The following is a 16,620-nucleotide window of genomic DNA, read 5'->3' as shown; positions in this document are numbered from 1 at the left end:
GTTCAGGGGGTCCATTCTAAGAGAATGGAAGTCTAGTCTGACAACAAATGGTAGGGCTATTTGTTCTCACAGTCTGTGCATCGAGACAGATTAAGCTTTCCAAAGGAATCACAATGTCTGCTCCCATGAGGGCAGACAAGAGTAAAAAAATAAATAAAATCAGGAATGAGTACTTATTTTGCTGCAGGCAGCTTTAGGAGGTGCAGTAAATCATGGCAAGATAAAAAATACATTTTTTCATTGTTTGCCCGTAGTGGTCCTTTAACTATGTTTAGACAAAATAGTAATGACATTTATACTAGCTGCCAGACCCAGCCACATCCACACACACCATATCAGGATTGATCAAACAGCACTCATAGCTGTGATACCTGCCATAATTGATATTAACTATATTTAGACAAAATAATGATGACATTTGTACTAAGAGCTTGCTACTATTATTTAACCAGGATATACATGACATTTCTAAATCATAATTTAACTAAAGAAGGCATAAGTCTCCATGCCAGCATTTGTTTTCAAAACACTCTACTGTTAATGCTGTTATATATGATGTTTGTTACATTTGAGTCTGAACTCTGATGAATGGTACCTTGTTGAATTAATTAATTGCTTAAATTATTATAAGTAAAATCAATGAAAAATGAACAAGATAAGTATTCATTGAGTTCAAGTAGGGGAACAGAAATGTTTATGTTTGTATTATATGTTGCTTTGTTTGGCTTATATATAATGTAAATAGTAGCCCAGCTTGACCTACCTTTGTTTGTGAAGAACTATTGGACTCTTTGAACATTCTGAATAAACCATAACTGTTTCTCAGTTGTTTAAGAAACCTTCCTTAAACCTTTCTTTTTTAAATAAAAATAGATGATAAGTGATGTACCATATCAGTTGATACTTTGAGAGATGTAGTTGTAAGAGTTATTTTTTATTATTATTATTATTATTTTTGGGACAGCTATCTTGGAATCAGTTTTATGTTTCTTCTTTCTGGCATCAATCCAATGATTTGTTTCTTTTATTCTTTTAAGAATACGGGCCATCCATTCCATTTCTTCTGGGATAGACACTATGTTGTTTTTTTTTTTTGATGAATATAGTAACTTCTTCTAAGTCATTAAAGGTTCTCATCTCATTGACAAAAAGTAGTTTTATCTTGGCTGGAAAGGCCAGCTGTGCTTTAATGTTGTTTTGTTTCAACAGTTTTATTATTGGCCAAACTTGTTTCCTTTGTTCTAGTATTATGGAAGAATAATCATTGCCAAACCTTATCAGGTTTTGATTGTATTTTAAGGGTGATTTTCTCCAAGCAGATTTTAATATTAGTTCCTTGTCCAGAAACAAAAGAAATGTTATAACTATGGATCTAGGTGGAGTATTTGTTGAGTTAGAAGCAGGTTTCCTCAGTGCTCTATGCACCCTTTCAATTCCAAATGAAAGTCCCTCTTTCAAGTCTAAAAATTCAGGAATCCAGGCTGTTAAGAATGAAATAATGTCTTCTCCTTCAGTGTTTTCAGGTAGACCAAAGATCCTTATGTTGTTTCTCCTTTCCCTGTTTTCTAAGTCATCTAGTTTGTTAAGCAGCAATGTATTCTGTTTAAGCAGAAATTCTTTTTGGAATTCTTCCTCTGAGTCTCCCTTCAATGTCATTTAGAGAAGTCTCTATATTTGTTATTTTTGTATAGTGTTGCTGTAATAGTTCCTTAAGAGTATCAGTCTGTTTCTGAGAATTTAATTTGAAGTTTTCTAAGTAATTTTTAAAGCCATCCGTCTTCAAAGATAGTTCCTGTAATGTAGATGTCATCAATTGCAGTTTTTTTTTTCAAAGCAGCATCTGGATGAGAATTGTTTGAGTTGTTCATATTCAGTGACTCAATATATCTCCAAGTTACTTAACAGGAACATTTTTGTATATCTTCACCAAAATTAATATTTATGTAGTTTAGTAGTTTATCTATAGATTTCTGACATTTTAAACTTGAAAATAATAAAATGTTCCTGTATTATTATACTAGTTTATGGAGCTCTCAAAATTCACTGCTTTCAGTTGGCCATCTAGGCTCCGCCCCCAAATATGCTGTTCTTTAAAGTGTAATGTGAAGTTGTTCAATCTCACCATTCATTCTTTACTAGTGGGTTTGGACCCAATCTCTCGGCTCCGATACAGCCAATTGCAAAGCTCAATGTCTTCAAATAGCTCGAGGCCAACTCCCCATCCCGTGATGCACCTGTGAATTACCTCAGATCTAGTTTGCCGCTGCAGCAGACTGGAGGTTCTGATTTAGCTCAGGCCAGATAAGCTGTTTTATCATTAAACTCTTGTTATAAAACTTTTTTCTAGTTAGAATAATTAGAGATTTAGGATTGTTGTTAAAGCTCTTATAGCTTTTCAGTGTGTTTTCCATTCCCATTTACTGTTCTTTATACATTTCTTGCTGGCCTCTTTTAGGCCTAGTTTGTAGTAGTTTCTCAACTTGGTGTGGTCTGTCTAGCCTTCTGCCTTTTATAGATAAGACTTAGTACAGCAAACCTTAGATAATCTAGATAGCTTTTGTATAAAAGGCTGCTCAATTTCATGTTTTATTACACCTGAAGAAGCATAGTGTTACTATGTGTGTTCCAGTTCCTCATTAAAGAAGTTTTCTACATTGTGGATTCCTCTGTGTGGTGTATCCAGTGGATTTGGTGTGTTCCTGTTTCTTGTGTTTTCCACTTGGAGCCTCTGTTCTCTTGCTACAGTTGTTGGATCTTTTTTTATTTTGTTGTTGTGCTGTTAGCAAGTGAAACACATGGAGTCTAGCAACATTGAGTTGGATTTCCGCCCAGAGGCGAGGATGAATGGTACTTTTACTTGGGATTCTCTCAAGCACTGTAAAGAAAATCCTTTATTGGCTCTGGAGTTGAACAACCAACCGAGTGTGCAACCTCGTCACCAAATGGTGGTAATGTTACTGAATTCAATAGACTGTTTAAGATACTTCAAGACGATTTATATCAGCTGCAGAGGTTAGCCTGGCAGAGGCTGCACCTAGAGGCATGTTTACATTTTAAGATAGTGCCTAGGGGATGCGTATTTTGCATGCCTTCATGGCAACAGTCACCTGTTGTTAAGGAAGTGGCAGGACCTTAACATACAGCTAGGTTTCAGCTATATTAATTTACTGCTAGAATATTTTTCACCACTGGAAGTTGAGCTCAGGAACAAGATTGACTCACAGTATGCAGTAATTACTGAATGCTTTAAGACTGAACACTTCACTAGGAGGCTTGACTCCCTTTGGGTCCAGGTACAATCCTATAGTGAGAGACTCAAAGAAATCAAACATAAGAAACTGACCAGAGATGCCAATGATTTTGCTAATGGACAGATCTTTGTTTGGCCCAGAACTGAGACTACCTCCAACCAGCATAGATCCAATGATGGGTTCATCCACAATGCTGGTCCTTCAGCGATATCTACAGCCAGTTCCAACACTGAACCTTGTTTTGTTCAAACAGCCCTCCTTTAGTCACTAATATCATTAATTCTACAGTGCCTTCTGTTTTTCTACCTCGACAACTGGTGGGGTGATATTGACAACAGCACCCCTAACCAGCAGGCAGCCAAGATGTCTTTGACAACAGGTGCTAGACCGAAGGACTCGTCTTCCGTCAGCAACCATTTTTACCGTTCCAGTCAAGGAGCAGCTAGCATGGCGGGCGGTCAAGCAGCAGAGGCCCAAGGAAAGAAAGGGTCAGTAGAAAATTTTCCAAACAACAGGAGACGAAGAAACTGAGCATCATATCGACATGCCCAAATAATCAGAGATCTTCTTCCCTTGTCCACAACATATCTAGTTATACTTTGTCTGTTCCAGACATGTCCATTCTAGAGAACGGATTGAACTTTATTCCCTCACAGGTCAGTCATTTAAGTGACATCCTAATAGACTTGAGACTGTTTTGTCGTAATGTTGCTCTTAAAGTCTTCTTTAAAGACAGCAAGGTGTTGGACACTAATACTGTAAAAGTTTTTCAAGACCAAGAGCAGCTTTACACCTATGTTGCCGCATAACGTTGAGAGTTTTCAGAAAATGTGTGAGAGTGATTTTTATGATTGGTTTAAGTTAAACAATAGTAAGAAGAGATGCAACTTTTATAATGTTAGCAAAGCTGAGCAGGAGTCCATTGTTTCCCTTAAGAATAATGAAAACATTATTGTCAAACAAGCTGACAAAGGAGGAGCAGTGGTTGTTATGGACTCTTCTGTGTACATTGCCACCATGACTGATATGCTGTCAGATGACAAAGTATATGAGGTCATCACTAGAGACCAGGTCAGTAGAGTTGTGAAGGTAGTACATGATAATCTTTACGACCTCTTAATGTGTGGACAGATCAGCTGTGAACTCTATGAACATTTTGTAATTGAATTTCCTACCCTGCCCATCATTAAGGGTCTACCCAAAATCCATAAGGGGTTACACCAGTACCTATGACCATTGTTGCTGGTGAATGCTGGATTACCTCCACTATCTCTTCCTTTGTGGAAGGGCTGTTACTTAGTGGATGATATTCCTGTCATCTTGAAGGACTCATATCAGTTAGTTGAATTTCTTAAAGGGTTTGAGCTGGATAAAAGTAAAACAAATATGTTGCTAGTTACCATGGATGTCAAGAATCTTTTTACGAGTATTCCCAATGATTTAGGGATGTTGGCCATCAGAGAGATCATGGTTAGCAATTCTAGTTACAATAGCAGGCAGATTTTGATAAATTGCCTGCTAGAGATGATATTAGAGAACAACATATTTATATTCCAGGATCAGTTGTTCCTTCAAAAATGGGAGTTGCCATGGGCACTCCTGTGCAAACAGTTATGCCAACCTTGTGGTCCATCACTGGGAATTGTTACATCTTTTAAACATCCTGATTACAAAATGTCAAAATGTATAAAAGGTTCGTTGATGACGTCCTTTTTGTGGGAAGGAACTGAAGCAGACTGCCTCAGCTTCATTTCTGCCCTAGAAGCGACCTCGCTCTTGAGGTTCACAGCAGATATTTCCCTGTTCAAGCACAGTTTTTAGATTTAAAGCTGCAATTTACTGGCAATAAGATAGTTACGCATTACACAGGAAGTCCACCTGGAGAAACTCTTTGCTCGGTTGAAAGTATGCATCCCAGGTTCACTTTTAGAGGCATCATTTTGAGCCAATTATATAGAATATGTAGGATTTGTAATGATGAAAGTGACTTGGCCTCTGAGCTCGATACACTCGTAGGCTTATTTGAAGAAAGAGGTTATCCCTCTAAACTAATAGATGATTGCAAACAGGAGGTCTTTAGGAAATTATTTGGCTTAAGCAACAATGCCGGTGAGGGCAGGCGCAATGCCTCTGTTTGTGCTTTTGGTAACCATGGGCGTCATGATACACTCACTTATGTCACCAGATATACCAGTGATGTAGTTGCACATAATAAAATCATCAGCAGAAATTGGAATGTGCTGGTCGCAGATCTATTTACCAGGAATATTGTGGGTGCTCATCCAACATTCAGCTATAAGACCTGGGATAATTTGAAGCAAACCTTGTGTATAGAGCGGCATCGTCCAACAAATCACTTTCACAATGGTCGTACAGGGACGTTCCCCTGTGGCCACTGTCATATGTGCCAATATATATCGGATGCTATTAGTTTCACCCATCCTGATGGTTCTTTTCTGTTTACACCCAGGTTTTACAGCGATTGCAATAGTACTAACTTAATCTATTTGGCCATATGCGATTCCTGTCAGGCTTTTTATGTAGGGCTTACGAAGAGAAGACTTCGTGATAGGGTGTACAACCATTATTATGATATCAACAAAGGTAATGACAGTAGTGCCTTGGCCAAACACGTCTTGGAATTTAGTACACACAGATTCAAGTTTATGGTTCTGGAATTGATGGCAATCAATTATAGAGAAGGGGACAATATGAACCAGTTGGCTCTCAGGGAGCTTAAGTGGATTTTTACCCTGAAAGCACATTTACATTCAGGCATTAACCAATATGTCTCAGTTAAACCAGTTCTCAATATGAGGAAGTAAGCATAAGTTTATTGGTTACCTTGTCTGATACATTATTTAGCACATCTTGGTTCTGCACTTATACTCTCTGAGATTGTTTAGTGCTTTCCCATGGGTTCACCTTTTCCTGGTGATGCCGCATGTATCATGCACTTTCCATTTTTTCTTACACTGAGTTTTAGGTCTGTCCGTAATTTTACATACCTATCTGTTAGTTATGTTTAATGTGATGTTGCTAAGGCCCCCTTGAGGCATGATTGAACTATGGTTTGACTCCCTATAACTGTTCATCATGTTCCAATTTTATTAATTAACATATTCTATGTCATAGTGGCTTTAGGTAAGTTTAGGAGTGCCACATTACACTACACCTGTTTATTAACCAGTTGCGTGCACTTCTAAGTCCTCCATATTGTGTCCATAACATCTATGATTTTTCATTTCCCAGTTCATGTCATTACATACTGCTGCTTGGCTTATATAAGTCTTCTGGTATTTTTTATAACTGGACAATATTATGTGTGCAGTTAACTTGCAGTTGGTTTTACGTCTTGTATACATATCCATTTTTTATATTTTCCTTGTAATCATTGTGTCTCTCTTTGTTGCCTTTTTTATTATGGTAGATTTGTATTATATTCACACCATATTTCAGTCGCTATATTTATATGCTATGGTGAGATCCCGTTGGGTGTCTACATCTTATTGGCCACGGACGCTGTCACTTTTTATGTGCACCATCTTTATAGTGGCAAATAGTGTTTTGCATTCCGCCAGATCCTCTGATGCTTTATTATATATTTTCATATACTTGTATCAATACTCAGTATTTGATTTTTCAGTTGGTTCTGGTTGTTGGTTTTCCTGGTTTTACGTAAAGCCGTTGATCAGATGGTTATGATGAAGGTGTGTCCTTCTTTGTTTAGTCCGACAGTTGCTGTTGGTTATAGGATGTTTTTTACTGTCGGACCAGTTTTCGTTGTTTTGACTGTCGTCATATGGCTTTCCGTGCATACAGGATGCTACAACGGTTTTATTTCTATTTTCATTGTTGCCGTTACTGGTGAGTTTTATTACTTACCTTTTGTGTAAGTCAACTATGTTATATAGGTTTAGGATTTTGTGCATTAGTAGGTTCTATAGATGTTTTTTCATTGAGAAGGCGATATTAAGCTGATTTCACTAACCGGCATGTTCTGCACTATTCATTAATGACACTACACTGCCGTTTCTTGACAATATTTATTACATGGATATTTCTGCTAGGCAGAGTTTGATAATACCATTTGCCCTTACTGATACAACAATATGATCATCTGGTGTTTTTGATGCATTAGCTCTGATTATTTGCTCTATGATAAGGGGCTCATGATGAACTCTGTTGAGCGATTCTACCTCTAGGGATATTATCTATTTTATTTTTTATTAAAGTGTTTTATTAATGTATTCGTGGTTCTTTTGCTCAGATTTTGTGAACTTTTGAAATATGGACCATATTATGTATTTGATCACTGACACTTGCTGCTTTGTTTTATAAGCAACTCTGAGTTTTCAGCAGGCTTGCACTGTCAGCTTAGGCCAGAAGTTGCTGTTTTGGTGTGACAGCATAATTGTTTTAAGGCTTTGGCGCATTTTATGTTAACTGTTTTATTCATGCTCTTTCATATGTTTTTATTCTCTTTTTTGTCTATGTTTAACATCTTTGAATTTGTTAATGATACCCCTTTAAACTAGCTTAGCTTGAATGCTACAATTATTCAATTAGTGTTCTGATTAGCCAGTTTTGAGCACCAAGAGCTTTGTATAAAAGGCTGCTCAATTTCATGTTTTATTACACCTGAAGAAGCATAGTGTTACTATCACGCCTTTGTGTGTTCCAGTTCCTCATTAAAGAAGTTTTCTACATTGTGGATTCCTCTGTGTGGTGTATCCAGTGGATTTGGTGTGTTCCTGTTTCTTGTGTTTTCCACTTGGAGCCTCTGTTCTCTTGCTACAGTTGTTGGATCTTTTTTTATAATCTAGATAAGGTTATTGTTTATATTTCAGCTTGCTGTGTGTTATTCAGTGACCTTTGTCACATTTCTTAGATAGTTATAGTCACTTAGATTTGCTGAGTGGTCTGTCTAGCCTTTTGTTTTTTAGATAAGGCTTAGTTCTTTATTACTGTTAAAATTTATGTTAAACATTACTTTTAGATAAGGTTGTTGTTTCTCAGCAGCTATCTCTTTCTTTTTTGCATAGTCTGCTTGTGTGATATCATATTTATTCTTGTTATACTGTGTGTGTGTGTGATTTAGCCTGCTTTTATTTAAGGCTTGTGTGGAGATTTACAATTGTGTGTTTTAGTCTGCAATTATTTCAGGCTTCTGTGAAAAATTTACTGTTGTAGTTTTTTGTGGTAGCAGTAATTTCTGTCTAACATTATTATGGTTGACCAGGATAAGCACCCCAAGTACGGCTTCAAAAAGTGCCTAAAGTGTGGCCAAAAAATGTCTGTTACAGACAGCCACGTTAATTGTGTTTACTGTCTAGGGGCTCTGCATTTGCAAGATAGTTGTGCCATTTATCATTCCTTCTCCTCTAGGGTAAGAAAGGAAGAGAAAACTAATTGATAGAGGCTTGTTGAAGCCTTCATTTCAGGAATCTTTGATTGACCAGGATGGATCAAATAGGTCCTTAAAGTCTTCCAAGACATCGGACTCCAAGAAATCTAAAAAGTCTTCAACTTTGGCTTTACTGCCTTCAGAGCTGACAGTCTTTGCTTTTCGGAGCCGGTCCCCAGTCTTGGAACCAGTGTCCGAAGCACCGAAGAGTCCTATTCTCCAGTCGGTACCACCTTCGATATGATCCTCTTGATCATCTATCAGCCTGTCAGATCTGGACATGGATCATGTAGTGCAGAAGCTGTTATCAGCACCGTCAATAGTTAAAATGTTATCAGCTTTGACCCAAATGGCTTCAGAACCAAAGACCATTGTACCAACTCCAACCATTCCTCCTCCGAGCCATGCTGGGCCTTCGGAGCTGGAGGAGGCAGACCTGATGTTAGTGGGACCCTTAGAGCTGACACCTGCTCCAGTGTCTTCAGCTCCATGTACTCTGATGTCCTCAGTGCCTCTCGAAGACTCTAGGAGCCAACACTCTCTGGTTGGGTCCAGGGAGGACAGTTGTACCGACTTGTCGGTTCTGACTTTGCCTCTCAGAGCATCTTCTTGAATTAGCTTGGCTCCTTCCTCGGGCTCAGAGCGCACTGTCCTGGTGCCGGGGGTGTCGATGGTTTCTTCAGATCTGTCTGCTCCCTCACATTGGAGCAGAAGTGCTTTTGACGCCATGAGGAGAGTCATGTCTCCTAGGACATCCTCGACCTCAGGTCTGCCTTCCTCCTCCCCTAGAGTGCCTGTGTCTGCTTCTGCAGTGCACGTCCTCACCAAGCGTAGAGACCCAGAGCCTCAGGAAGCCCCACTGGGCAGCCCCTTCTCTTCCGAGACCCCACCAGAAGCTCCCACTGATGAGGTTCCCAGGAAGAGATTGTGTAACAGGAAACACCTAGACTCCCCACAGGAGTCTCTAACATTGGATATTGACTTAGATGAGTCAGAAGGGTCCCCACAGTCCCCCTCTGAGGATATCTCCTTCACTGAGATACTTGAGATCCTTAGGCAAAGGGCTGACTGGCAGTCCAAAAACCCTACTGAGGATAAGTTAGTTCTCCTGAAGGCTTTCGGGTCTCAGCCCTCCACATCCTGGATGACTCTGGCCTTCGATGAGTGGATTCAGCTAGTCTCACGAAGGGCGTGGGAGTCTCCGGATACCATGGAGCCTGTCCCTAGGAGGCCTAATAAATTAATTTCTGCCCCCCTTGACAAATCATTTTTAACAAAAGGTGTTCCAGTTGATGCCATGGTTGTGGCAGCAGCCACCAAAAAGGAAATGTCTGAGACTTCCTCATTTAGCCATCCTCCTAACAGAGACTCTAGGATTATGGATAGATATGGAAAGCACATGTTTAGTTCGGCGACCTTTGCTCTCCGTTCGCTGAACTATTTAACCCATTTTACCAGGTTGAAAAGAAATTACCTTAAGGAGTTGGGAGATATTCTTCAGGGTACAGTAGCTGCAGGAGCTTCCGACAAAGTTACGGCCCAGCTTGCTATGCTAAATTGTATTGTCAACTCATCCATGCATCTCATATCTTATGCAGCTGATGGAACGAGTAGGGCAGCAGGTACAGGAGTTGCTCTTAGGAGACATTCCTGGATGCGCTTGTGTTCCTTTGCAGAGCCCTTCAAGTCATCCTTCATGAACACTCCCTTTGATGGCTCATCCCTTTTTGGGCCTAAAGTGAAGGAAACCTTAACCAGGTGTGAACAGGACAGAAAGACTCTGTTTGCCATCGGGGTCTGTTTTTCCACCCCTACCAAACCTTACCCTAAAAGTCAAAGGGGAGGAAAAATGTGGTTCCAAAAAGCCCAAGGAGCCTTTCAGGACACATGTGGTGAACCCCCCTCCAGGGGCAGAGGAGGGGGGCAATAATAGAAGACACCACCCTCACAGCAGAGGGGGGTCCGCAACACCAGGGTGACAGAGATCACTTCTCTGGGAAGCCCTACCAGCACTCCTGAGAGCAGGCCCAACTGTCCTGCTCTGGAGGCAGTCAGGGGTTGCTTATCTTTGTACCCAGACGCCTGGCTCAAAATAACAAAAGACAACTGGGTACAAAGTATCATTTACAGAGGGTACTTTATTCCATTTGCTACCCTCCCAATCATAAGAAAAATCCCGGACGTTCTACCCAGTTGCAGGGAACAGGCAACAATATAGGTCCAAACATTGCTAAGAAAAAGAGTCATCCAGCCAGTCCCAGCAGACCAGATAGAATCTGGAACTTACTCAAGATTCCTTTTGGTTCCAAAGAAGACGGGGGACACAAGACCCATATTGGACCTCAGCAGACTGAACAAATGCTTAAAGAAAGAGAAGTTTCAGATGGTCACGCTTCAGTCTATACTTCCTTTCTTAGGGAAAGACAACTGGATGTGCTCAATAGATCTCAAGGATGCGTACTACCACATAAAAATAGCCAGACCATCCAGGGATCACCTGCACTTCTGGCTGGGAGCCAATCATTACCATTTTCGAGCCCTGCCCTTTGGTCTCACTATAGCCCCCCAGAGTGTTCACCAAATGCATGGCAGTGGTCATGGCTCACCTGAGGCATCTAGGATTCCAGGTTTTTCCGTACATAGACGATTTGCTCCTTACCGCCACCACCAGGCATCAACTCATTAAGGCCAGGGAGTCCACTCTGTCACTCTGCAATCATCAGGGCATTACAATCAACTCAGAAAAATCTGTTACCATCGCAGCATATCATTTTTATCGGGGCAGAGTTGGACACCACCACACTAAGACTTCCAATAGAAATAGTCTTTCTTCTTCGTCAACATGTCAGCAGTCTCATATTAAAAGACAAAGCACCAGCATCAGAAGTTCTGAAAGTATTAGGCATGATGGCAGCAGCAATTCTAGCCATACCACTAGCTCGTATGCACATACGGATACTACAATGGCTGTTGTTCACTCAATGGTTTTACCAAGAACTCCCCCCATGACTCACACTATAATGATCACAAACTCTTGCAAAAAGGACCTTCAGTGGTGGTTGACCTCACTTCATGTCACGATAGGACGCCCATTTTTGCTATCCCCTCCAGTGGCCACAGTGTCCAATGATGCTTCGTTGATAGGGGGGGGCATTTTCAGGGAAAGACTGCCCAAGGCACATGGACCGATCAAGAGACACATCTGCATATCAATGTCCTAGAGATGAGAGCAGTACTTTGGCTCATCCTCTGGGTATGATTGCGATTCAGACAGACAACATGGTGGTGGTCTGGTATTTGAACAAACAAGGAGGATCCAGGTCTTACCTTCTTTGTCACAAGGCTCTCAGAGTTTGGCAGTTGGCTGTTTCCACCCAGAACTTTCTGTTGGCAATGCATATCCCGGGGAGATCCAACGTGATAGCAGACAAACTGAGCAGGGCAATGTTGTTGCCCCATGAGTGGTCCCTCAAGAAAGAAATAGTGGACAGGATATTGCACAGGTGGGGCAAGCCTTGCTGCAATCTTTTTGCCAGTCACATCAACATGAAATGCAGAAGCTACTTTGTCCTGACTCCCCCTCCAGGGGAAGCCCCGAGAGACACACTTGTACACGATTGGCCTCCGGGTCTCCTCTATGCATTTCCCCCAATCCCGTTGATATCCAAGGTTCTACAGAAAGCAAAAGCCCTGGGAAGGACCATCATTCTAATAGCCCTTCATTGGCCTCATCAAATTTGGTTCCCCTTCTTTCAACTTCATCTTTTGGAGGATCCTTGGATTCTGGACCCAGTTCCAGACCTTCGGAAGCACCCATCAGGGGATCTTCATCCCCTCTCTGCAGTCCCTGAAGCTCACAGCTTGGCTGCTCCAGTTCCCATCATAGCCAGGTTCCATAATATTTCCAATGAGACAAAACAGATCCTTTTGTCTTCTCATAAATCTTCTACTAGGAAGCTATACCTTAGCAAATGGAAAACATTTTCTATATGGGCCTCTAAAAATAACATTGATCCTTACCAAGCCCCTATTGCCTCCACCTTAGAGTTTCTGACTATGATCTTTAACAAAGGAGCTGCAGCAGCAACAGTTCGGGTTCAAATGGCTGCTATTTCTAATTTTCATCTTGGATTTGAAGGATTGAATAACATGTCTCACAAATTATCCAAAGCCTTTCTCAAAGGGACTTTTCATATTAGACCACCTGTGAAATCTCCTTGTTCTCCATGGAATCTAAATGTTATGCTTTCTCGCATAATTCTTCCCCCTTTTGAGCCAGCTTCATCTTGTGATCTCATATTTTTGTCTTGGAAGACCATCTTTCCGGTAGCTATTACGTCTGCCCGCAGAGTGTCAGAGCTTCAGGCTTTATCCATCAAGCCTCCCTATTTGATATTTCATGCTGACAGAGTATCACTCAGAACAAATCCCTCATTCTTGTCCAAAGTTTGCACTGAAACCAGTCTCACCCAAGTTATTGATTTGCCAGTATTCTTCCCCAATCATTCTAACAATTTAGAGTATATGCTGCACAAACTAGATGTTCACAGACAGCTCAGATTTTATTTGGATAGAACAAAAGATTTCAGGGAATCAGACCAGCTTTTTGTTTCATTTTCAGACTCCAGGAAGGGGAAAACAGTGGCTAAAACAACTCTGTCTAAATGGTTATCTGATTGTATCACCTTTGCCTATTCAGCTGCCAACATATCTTTGCAATACAAGATTAAAGCTCACTCAACCAGAGCAGTTTCTACATCTTCTGCCTTTTCTGCCAGACTTCCCATTGATAACATTTGTGCAGCAGCCACTTGGTCAAAATCTCATACCTTTATCACTCATTACAATGTTGATAAGGCCTCCAGGGAGAGGGTCTCCTTTGGATCCACGGCCCTGAGAAATATGCTCCTGTAAGCCACCTGAGATTGATGGTGCTTGGGACGCTACCCATAAGTAAAGAATGAATGGCGAAATTGAACAACTTCACATAAAGAGGTTATGTACTTACCCTAACGTTCCATGTGAGTTGTTCATCTCACTTTCATTCTTACATCCCTCCCTTCTACCCCCTCCTGGGCTGATAGATGACTGAGATGCTGGTTCCATCCTGGTTACTCAAACCTTCTATTCCTTTCTCTGGGAGTGAAAGAATGACATATGGTATTGGTATACACAGCAAACAGGATCTGAGGTAATTCACAGATGCATCACGGGATGGGGACTTGGCCTCGAGCTATTTGGAGACCTCGAGCTTTGCAATTGGCCATATCGGTGCCGAGGAATCAGCTCTGAACCCATCAGTAAAGAATAAAGGCGAAATGAACAACTCACATGGAACATTATGGTAAAGACATAACTTCTTTTTCCCCATATGAGTTCTTACAGTTTTACCCACTGTATCTCATCTATCTCCCAAACCATTTTTCAAGTATCTTTAACTTCAGTAGAAAGGATATGGCAGAAATATCTTGGAATTTGTATCACTGGCAGGTTTCAAATAAATAGACAATGGGTGCCCTCAGTTTGTAAAACAGAAGATTTGTTCTTGTGGTGTTTAAATCCACAGGTTATACATTGGAGCAATACACAGTTATGGAAAGATCACAGTTTATAGGCTCTAAGTCAGTAAGCCTCAGGTAATTACTTTCATACCTGTGGCAGAAAACAGAATCCTCTAACGCTTAGCAGCAGCAGCAGTGCAATCAGAATCCTCAGGGCATCCTCTAGGGTGGTAGAGCTTCTCTTGTGAAACTTCTGTACCAGTCCAATAGTATGACAGCTTTGCATGGCTCAAAAAATGTAGATAAATCTCTATCTGACCGCACTCTTTAGATCCATTTCAGCTATAATGAGACTTAACAACGGGCACCAAAATATCCAATAAGAAATTCAAACAGAAACATATTTCAAATAAGGCCTCACTGAGGGTAGAACAATTACACCCAGAGCTTTTACTAGTGTGGCAGTTACTGTGATCTTTAATTTTCCACTTTCTATACTTTAATATTTCCCAGACTAGTCAAAGCAATGTAGTCTTTCCAAACTTACCTGATGCTAGTGGATCCCTGTATAGCCAACTGTAGAATTCAATTCTCATTCAGATGTGGCATCCAAATGGACAAAGCCTTTCAATCCGTTCCTCCTTACTACACCATGTTTCTGTCACAATAGTTATGTGATAGTCTTTTCTCAATATCCTGGCTTCTGAACCCTTGAACTTCTTAGTTAAAACTTCTTGCATTAGTCATTAATCACCACCTATTGTCCTTAATTTGATTAGACCCAAGCTCTACCTTTTTCCTAAAAAGGATCTAACTAATCTAGTCAATGTAAAACCAATAAATCTGTTACTGTGATGATTCCGATAAACATCAACTTTACTAAAACTTCAATGCTTTACCTCTACTTCTCTCTAACTGGTAATTGTATTTATGAAGTATAGACTACACTGCAGTATAAAGTATAAAAAATATTCGCCTAAGTACACAAATAATCCAGACAGGAGTGCTCAGAAGGGATAATATTTTCATGCAAATTCATACCATCTGCAAACCAAAGCAAGTGTTTTTGCTCCCACACCGTCAGGTCGCTGCACCTAAAAGAAAGAGTAGTCACTAAAAAAAAATAAAAACATATCTAACTCTATCTCCAAGACGCTACGTCTCACAGTAAATAATAAAGAGGAAAATCTGAGCCTGCACAAATCATAAACCACGTAGTAAGTAAATTAAGGTGAGGTAAAACAGCATCAGTCAACCATGCTCAAACAAATAGGAACCAAACATTTCACAACTATACTCATTAAGGGAAACCTAACTACACATTTAAGTGTATTGTAATGCATTATTCTGAAGAGCAATTGCAAATATGCAATTATCACACAAAAACTAGCATCATGAATTGTTTCAGTGGACATACCTTTACAGCAGTGGTTAACAAAAGGATCTGAAACCTTTATAGAGGGAGCTATATTAACAGCCAGAGTGACTACAAATCTTCAGAGCATTCTTGCTGTCTCAAGGAATAACAGCTGAATGGCTTCACAGGAAAGAGTGACTGTATGCAAGTAAGAAATCACATATGAAAACATAAAGGACCACATTTGAATACACATTTTGATTAACATATACATATAGTATGGTAGGTGTGTGTGTGTGTGTGTGTGTGTGTGTTTGTGTGTAAGAGAGAGAGTGTGTGTGTCTGTGTGATTTATTGATAGATTAGATAGATAGATAGATAGATAGATAGATAGATAGATAGATAGATAGATAGATAGACAGATAAATATATAGATATGTGTGTGCATGTGTGGCTGAACTACCTAGCTAATTTCCATATAATTATAACATATTTTCTCAGTTCAGAAAAGTTTATTTTAAACATGCTTAGCTGTTGTTAATGCTCCCTACAAACTAATTTAATTAAAGTACATTTTCTCAGCTCATAATGACACTGCATAACAAAAGCCTTTATTACCTCAGTGAGGATGAAATATAGAACTAACTTTATTTAATTTTATACAGTTTGTCTTCCTGAAGGTCGATTTTTATGACTTCCAGCATTGTGAAATTGTATTGCTGCTTACCATTTTGCTTTGTATTTTGAGAACATCTCTGTTGTTATTTTACTATATCTTCAGGTAATATCCACCAAAAATACTTCAAATATTTCAGTCTCTGTCAAAACAGTAAAGTACATGCAAGTGTAACAGAATTAAAATAATAATTATAACACATGAAAACACAAATACCAAACCTTTGCAAATCATTTCTTACATGATTTGGAGTTTTTGCAAAGAGTGCCGCTACAAGTATGTGAAAATAAACCTAGCAGAGGTTATTTGTGGTAACTAATGAAAAGTGAAGGCATTTTGAAAAACATGCACATACAAAAGTGTAACATACCTAAAGATAAGTATATGCAATGGACTATGTGAAAGCCATAGCCTTTTGTTTCCATCCA

The sequence above is a fragment of the Protopterus annectens genome, chromosome 2.part2 (genome assembly GCF_019279795.1).
Source record: "Protopterus annectens isolate FY-2018-M chromosome 2.part2, PAN1.0, whole genome shotgun sequence".
In the NCBI taxonomy this organism is placed as follows: Eukaryota; Metazoa; Chordata; order Ceratodontiformes; family Protopteridae; genus Protopterus; species Protopterus annectens.
The sequence above is the reverse complement of the archived record's forward strand: the minus strand, read 5'-3'. Positions refer to the sequence as shown.